Raw genomic sequence first — 8,875 nt, forward strand, 5'->3', positions numbered from 1 at the left:
AATTTGAAAATATATATGCACCCCAATTTTCATAGCAGCATTATTTACAATAGCCAAGATGTAGAAGAAATCTAATTATCCACCAGCAGATGAATAAAGAATATGTGAATATATACAATGGAATATACTATATATATATATACACACACACACACACAATGGAATATTACTCAGCCATAGAAAAGAATTAAAACAGTCACATTCTTCATGGTTTATTATATTATTTTTTATAAAGAAATGTTGAAATATAAAAATCATCTATGAAATCCCAAACACCATGCTCAGAGTGCATCTATAATATATGTGGGTCTAGGGTCTAAAATCATTGCCTAAAATTTGGAGAAAATAATATTTTATATTTATGTAATTTGACCATAAATAAACAGAGATAGCCTTGTTAATAAAAAGAGGCAATAATAATTTGGGCATGATGAGTTGATAAAATTATATGTGTTAAAATATTTTTAAAGTTAAAATTGCACTGAAGTAATTTAGGCAATTTAAGTTATTCATGTAAACATCTTTATTCTTTTTAGTTTTAAATTTTTCAAATCCTTTCTTTTGGTTCTCACATTTTTGATAGCTAAATAAATTTACAGAGAAGTTAAATCATTTTTTCCTAAGGTAATATTCCTATTTCAAGGCCAAACTGGGGCTAGAATCCAGGTCCCTTGACAAGTCAGCCCTATCTTCTTTCAAGGCTCACTGATGATTTCACTATTATGAGAAAACTTGATTCCCAAGAACTTTAACTCTTAGCAGATGTTCTCCTTTTTAAATTCATGAAACATAAAAACAGGGGAGGTATATGATTTTCCCCTGGACACATAGCACCTAAAGGAACTCAAATGTATTTGTGGAGCTTATCATTTTTATGGAGGAAAAATAAATTATTTTACTCAAAATACAAGGAAGCAATAATATATTACTTTGATTTGATGTGAGATCTTTTTTTTTTAAATTGAAGTATAGTTGATTTACAATATTGTGTTAGTTTCAGGTGTACAGCATAGTGGCTCAATTATTTTTTTCTGATTATATTCCATTATAGGTTACAAGGTGGTGAATATAAATCCTTGTGTTATACAGTAAATCCTGTTGCTTATCTATTTTATATATAGTAATTTGTATCCATTAACCCCATACTCCTAATTTGACCCTCCCACAACTCCTTCATCCCTTTGATAACCATAAGTTTGTTTTATATGTCCATGAGTCTATTTGTTTTGTATATAAATTCATATTATTTTTTGGATTCCACATATAAGTGATATCATATAGTATTTGTCTTCCTCTGTCTGACTTACTTCACTAAGTATAATATTCTCTAGGTCCATCCATGATCTCAGTTCATAACTGTGTTTGGTTTCCATGTTCAAGACATACAAATTATTAGTATATAATTGAAACACTTTGAAAAACATTAGCTTTTAAACTCAGTAAATGAAAGGTTTTTAGTACCAATATTACGTGAACTAGTTCATTTCTGTAAAACTTCAGGCCCTTTATTAAAGAATCTTTATTAGAGTCACTAATTAGCAGATTGATTTCCCCAAAAGAAAATATCTAAACCAAATTGGAATTAGACCACAATGGAGAAAATAATGATGGCCCTATCATTTCCACTATAGCAGTAAAATTGTCCACAATACAGGACTAATCAGATGATAAAGCAACTATCATTAGTAGACTATTGCTCATGTGAAGGATGTGCTATTAAATGTTTATAATTAATTAAAAATGAAACAGATAAGTGGCTCATTTCTGTGCAGGTAGGTAAGGGGCATAAATATTGTTGTTAACGACAATGTGTTATTCTTTATTTCCTGATTTTGAGCATGCACTCATTTGAATGTGCACACACATGCACACACACACACACATGCTCATGCTGTCACTAAGATACATACATTATAGAACAAGTACATTCACATACCTGCAATGCAGGCAACAGAGTGAGACTACTCAGAAGTCAGTAGTTTAATGCTTTTTGAAAACTTTAATCTGACAAGTAGATAAGTACAATTTCCTGTTAGAAATTACAAATGAGAGGACATTTTGCTGTGAGTGGGGTATTTTGTCCAATTCCTATTAATGTTGGGAAAGTATTCACTAGAGTCATAAATGATTCTATCCTAAGGATGATATAGATTTTTTTTCTTGGTCAAAACCTGCTCAAATATTTCAACATGTTCTTAGAGAACAGCTTCAGGAATGTAACTGAGTATTTAATTTTTCTCAAAATGACTAAGTAAATACATATTTTAGAAGATATAGAGCTGAATGTACAACCCAGTTTTCTTAAGTAATGGGACTAGAGATCTTTTGTAGAGGTAATTATTCTGTACTTTTCTTTTGGTTTTACCTTGAGCCTGACCTTCAGTCTAGGTAGTTTTATTTCTATGGGTTCTATGGGGCCAGTCTAAGGCAGCAATGATATAAGAAGAAACTGGATTAAGGGGCAGTTGTGAGTTTTTACCCCAGCTTTGAGATTTATATGACAAGTAATCCTTTGATTCTGAATTTCTTCTCATTTATACATTGGCGATTATAATATCTATCCCATAGGGCTATTGTGAGGATGTGAAGATTCAAAACTTAAGTGTATACACATCAAAGGCCCCAATTTCTATAACAATCAGTACAGTTTAAAAAAAATACAAGTGTAAATAAAGTTAAACAACCACTTTGATTATTCTGTCTGGTTAAATTATAAAGTTAGTGTCCATACAACTAACTTTCTGAGCCTCAAATGAACTTATATCTCAATTAGGTAAGAAATTTAACAGAGCAATTTATTTCATTCTTGTAAGTCCACAGAAAGTCTATCTTGCAAACAACATTGACTTGTGGATCCTAATGTAACCCCTTCTCTTAGCCATCACTACCTTCCTCTTTCAACAAGCTTTGAGAATATAAATATTTCTTTACAGCATGCAGACACAAGTTCCTAGAGGAAAACACACATCAGTGGAAAACAAATTAAAAAATAAAAGGCAAAATGTATGAAATTTATCTTTTCTGTCTACCTGCTTAATTTACATTGGCCTCAATATTGAATAAATAAGAACTAGATGCAAAGTACAGATCTCATTAAACCTACTACCTAAGAACTTGGCCAATCCATGGAAGAAGTACTTTTCTTCATCCATACAAGTTTATAATTCTGCAAGTTATTTTAATGGTGTGTGTTTGCATGCTTGCTGACACATATTTCTCTCTCTCTCTCTTTTGGTTGTAATTTCAAGTTCTGAAAGCAGCTTAAAAGACTTCAATTAAGTTCTCAAATTATAAGAAATCTTTAAGTCAGTAGAAGGGAAAAGTTGAAATTGGGCACTGCTCATTATCTAAACAATTGAGCACATGCTTTACATTACAGCTGTGGGCATGCTCATATCACATGGGGGAAAGGGAGAAATTTTTAAATGTTAGAATAAGTCAACTCTCTCTCTTAGTAGGCTACTGCAAACTCTCCTAAAGAGGAAAGATCAAATCATAAGTTGTTTCATTAGGGACAACTTGCACTGTTTGACTTTTGCTTTAATATTAACTAGCCTCATCATTACTGTGAAAGATTCTATAGAAGAAAAAAGCAAGCTTTACAAAGGTTTCATTAAATCAAAGAGCAATAAACAAACTGAACCAAATGACATGTCAGAGCCATGAAATGTGTCTATCTTTCACACTTTTCTCCTGTGCCCCTGTTCCACTAGTGCAGTACTTGGGTATGTACCAGTTGATCAGCAGGGGACTGTTACCTTAATTATAAAATGAAACAACTTTGCTAATGTAGTCTGAAAGCCTTGTTAGTTCACACACAGACATTTAGTTCTGAATGCGTTCCAAATTCAAATACTTAGAAATGCTGCTGCTCTCTGATTGTAAAGTGAAGGCTTGAATCAGCCTTCAACTACACCCTACTGATTTGAGTCACCCTGGTTTTATTCTTGTGTTGTATTTATTTATTTGGAAACTCAGCCTTTATCCTTGGGGTGGAGATAAAATGCTAACACTCTTTGGGTCACAAGAAGCATGCACTTATGGATAGTTCATTCATGGGGAACCATTTGTTTGAGGAGGCTTTTTGTCTGATTATTGGCCCTGGTTGTTAAGTCTCAGGCAGAGATGTGATGAGCCTTGCAGGAAAAATTAAAGAAGATGTAAACAATAAATGCAGGCATTTTGCAACATAGCTAAAAATAAATTGCACTACAGGCAATTATGCAAGTTTTACTGGATACATTAAAAAGACATTAAATGCACAGCTGTTTTAAGTGTCTTTTAAGCTGATAAATTAACTGTCTAATAAATTGTAAGATTTGTCAGCTAATAATGCTATTTTATCTGCTTTAACATATGCCTTCCTAGTTCATGAAGCATTATTGTAAGTGCCAAAAGGAAATAATGTGCATTTTACAGTGTTATGTCTTAAGTGGAATGGATCATTGGCCATGAAGAAGTGTGTTAATAAATCTCCTAGGCTTTGTTAATTGCACTCAATGAAGTGTCACTGTTAAAACACAAAAGATGTGATAGAGAAAGCTGAACATAATGTCTTTCAGTTTTACAATTAACAGTTCACTAGGCAAATCGACCAAAAAGACCATAATTTGTTGAAGCCTTATTAACTTACATTTTCCTAGTCAAGGTCATAATTGCGGATGGCTTAAAGCTATCTTTTAATGCTCATCGTAAAGAATAACCTTGCTGGAGAGAAGAAATGCTTTTTTCTCCAAGTGGCATGATATGCCTACCAGGTTCAAGAGAAATAAAACAGCACTGAATCAAACAATGGTCTTTCAGAATCATTCACCATCAAGCATGTGTGTTTTGTCCTTGACTTCAGAAAAATGTTATTTAGTATTGCTTGTCCCAAGATGATAAGTAAAGGATGGCAGTGCACACACTATGAAATTAAAAGATACTACTTCAGAGGCCATTACGTAAAAGCCCTTGGCCATTAAAATAAGTAATAATAATAAAATGTAAAATTTTAGTTTATGTGAAATCGATGTAGTCTTTCCTTCTAAATTCAGTGTCAGATATCAGTATACTCAATTTGAAAACAATTTGAAAATCTTTTTCATATAAGTTTTGAGAAAGTTACAATGAGTCATGTTGTTTACATGTTAGAGCAAGAAATGTTTTCTTTGCCTTTTACTGTTGAAAATTTACCCTTGATCAATTTTGATTTCCCTGTCAGCTTGGAATTCTGGCCCTGCAAAAGCATGAGTTAATCTTTAATAATGCTGTATCTTTAACAATGACTTTCACAAATCATGTGTGGGTAAAACAAGGGGAACAATGAAACTGCATACTACCTTTAAAACTAGATGGCTTTATATTTTGGGCCATGTATCACATATGTGTTTGTTTTAGTATAAAATTCACCTAAATAGTTAACAATTGAAAAGCAAATTTGAGGAAATTCCAGAAATCCTGCATTAGAATCTCTGCTCAATTCCTCACTAGCAAGTGAGCCACTGACCCCCAATTTATTTATCTATGAAATAAAATAAGAACATCCACCTCATAAAGTTGTTATCAAGACCAATGGAGAAAATGTATGCGAAAGTATTTAAAAAGCCAAATTAATATTAGTTATTCTTAATTGTGAGTCAAAATATCAATTATGTAATTCTTAATATTCAAAACACTTTCACATCTAGTACTCAATTAATCCTTACAACAATCTTTTGAAGAAGTCAGAAGTATTTTTTAAAAAAATATATTTTCTAATGGACTTCTGACTATAAGGTGCTCTGCTAGAAGCCATAATTCTATAACCAAGTATGATAAAGAGTTCTCCTCTCTTAAAAGCTATCATGTGGTTGTGTAATCATGCTGGTATTGTGGTAGAGGCAGTTAAAGCTCAGGGAAGTAAAATTACCTTCCTAAGGCTACACAGTAAGGCTAGGGGAAGAAACCCTAAGCCTTCAGATATATTTCAGCTTTAAAAACCACTTGAGGCTGTGAAACAAAGTCCCTGTCAGCTCAGTGTTCTTTCACATGTTCACACTGCTTCACTTAGACCACACAGAAAATGAAAATGAAATACGTCAAATATTAGAAACCATTGTGAGAGTTGTAAATGCTGCGTTGATATTTGGACTAGGTGGGATGGAAGGAATAGAGTGAAAGAATGTCAACTCTTTTATGCTACATGCAGTAAACTATTTGAGTAGGGCTGCCTTCATTTCTGGCCAGAGCGCCACAAAGGATTAGGAAGTCCTAATTATCCTCACCACCAATCCTCACTTTGATTTAGTTTAAATGGAATGATTTGATCTTAAGTGGAGATTACATACTTCTCTAAGATGACCAACCTTCCAATGACCTTAAAGAAGATTTTAGAGTGTATAAATCATCATTAGTGATAATTTGATTGTTTGGGAGTGTTTTTTCCTTAAACTAAAGAAAGATTTCGATGGCTTTTCTCTTTGAATTGCTGCTTCAACTGAGGTTAGAAACTGCAAGGGAAGAGGTACCATGAGCTCTTTTATTGATGTCTTGACACGCATGTGTAAAAAAGAAAAAAATATATATCAAAAGTTATCCAACTTGCATGAGATTTCTAGGTTAATGGCTGGTGTGCACACAGTTGAGAAAGTTAGAAGTACCTAAACTTCTGAATATAGTTGAGTTAAAATAGTATGTATCATATTGATCTCAAGATAAATATGTTTTAAACAAAATAAATTAGAAAGAAATAAATCAAGAAACTGAGAAAGACAAAAAGAGAAGGATAGAGAGGGAGAGGGAGAAAGAAAGTATAAAAGTTAATAAACAGAAACCTCAATTAAAATTGAGTCAGGAGACCAGAACGGGGAGCAATCATGCCCTGCAATAATAGCAGAGCCCAGTAGGAAGAAGAAAGGCCCACTCTTCTTGCCTGGCAAGAACTCATCCAATGAGAGACAGTCACAACTCAGTCAATGAAAAGCCATGGACTCTTACTATAGCTCTGACTTCCTTTTCCCATTTATAAAAGAGTTCTCTTTTTCCTGCTGCATGAGGATTTGCACATGGTTTGCCATGGTTGCAGACCCCAAATTGCAGTTCTTTGTAGATCTTGGATAAACACATTTTTTGCTAGAGAAGTACCTGGCAGTCTATTTGTTTTAGGTCAACATTTTGGTTGTCCATACAGGGATCCATAGAAGATCCCTGACAACTCTGAGGCTGGTGAGCAAACAGGTGTGGTACCCACATGAGCCCACTGTTGCTCACTGCTTTTGTCACTGACCCTGAAAATTAAAGGTAAGTTTTACTCCTGGATGTGAGTATCTGCCCTCTTTGCATTTTAGAGCTCTCCAAGTTTTATTCAGGATGTATTTTAAGGCTTTGTCCTTTCTACTTAAGGCCTTATTCTGTATGTGGGTACTTGTTTGGCACTTTGACCTGATATTTTTAATAAGACTGTTCCAACTGAAACTGACTAGCCTTCAGCCCATTCCTTCAGAAACAGGGGCTGGTTCATTGGAACAGAGCTGGTTCAGCATTTAGCCCATTCCTTTAGAATAGAGACTGTTCTATGGGAACTGTTCTGAACAGCCTTCAGCTTGGCTCCTCCAAGACCAGCCAGTTCCATTCAAACTGGCTGGTATTAGGCCTGTTGGCTATTTAGGCTGTTTATGCTATTTGAGGTATTGGAGCTGTTTTGAGTTGCTTAGGCTGTTTGTAAATTATTCTCTTACTCTAAAGAAAACCCGCTGAGACATGGGATCCTAGTTTTCTAAATATTTTGAGGGTGTCCCCCTAAAAGAACCCCAGCTGATTCTATGTTTAAAAACAGAGGTCCTTCCTTATGTGCATTTCTTACTAATTGGACCAGTCTGACCAAAGGTACTTCAGAATATCAATGGCCATTTTGGGTAACTTTTGAAGTCCCTAAACTTACTTTTCTTAAAAATTAATTAGATAACCATAGCTCTAAAATTTCCAAAATTCAATGGAACATCTGTTTCAATTGGTATTTTGTGGCTTTCAAATGTTATCAGGAGCCTAAAATTGTCTCTTTGCAACACAAAATTTTAAGATTAACTGAAATAAACAATTGAAGAAAGAAAATGACTTTCAAAACCACATGATCTTCTTAGCTTCTTTGGCTCAGGGTCTGACTCTGGAGCTGTCTTGTCTCTCTCCCTCAGCTCTCTGTGATCAGGCCCCACCTGCAGTGCCATCTTCTTCCTTCCCTTATATACCACCTACACCTCTGCTATAACCTCAGTTCCCACATACTAATTCTCTAGTTCAACTTCCCTTTTCCCTGAAACTCTCCTCACCCTCTTTTCCTCTGTACTTAGAGTCCATCTCTTTAAAATTAAGCCTCTGAGGATCCAAAGGCTAAACCATTAATTTCTTACATTCCCTGGACTAAAACTGATCTGATCATAGTCAAAGATTTTCCCAAAGTAACAAAGGATCCTCACAAATTTACTGAGGAATTTAATATGGTCATTCAAATTTATCAAGCTGATTTCTCTGACTTATATCAGCTAGTTCACACATTTGTCAGTGAAGGCCAGACCCAGCATTGGATGAAAACTGCTAATTGGGAAAACATGAAAGGTCTCTAGAATTACAATCACAGGAGGCCAGCTGGCTAACTTGTTATGTGATTAGGCTTGAGCAATCACTAGGCAACTTTATCGAGCAATTCCTAGGGCTTTTCCAAAGCCTGTTGATTCAAACAAAAGTCAGGCTTACACACAAAAATCTGATAAACATGTTCATGACTATTAAAATTGACTTCAGATTATTTTTAAAGAAAATTCTCGTCTTCCTTCAGATATTGATTTTTACCTGGGTAGCCTTTAACTCTATGTTTACTAATGGTCTGAACTAGGACTTTTCCCTTCTAGTAAAAAGGACC

Source organism: Eubalaena glacialis, chromosome X, assembly GCF_028564815.1.
Source record: "Eubalaena glacialis isolate mEubGla1 chromosome X, mEubGla1.1.hap2.+ XY, whole genome shotgun sequence".
Lineage (NCBI taxonomy): Eukaryota > Metazoa > Chordata > Mammalia > Artiodactyla > Balaenidae > Eubalaena > Eubalaena glacialis.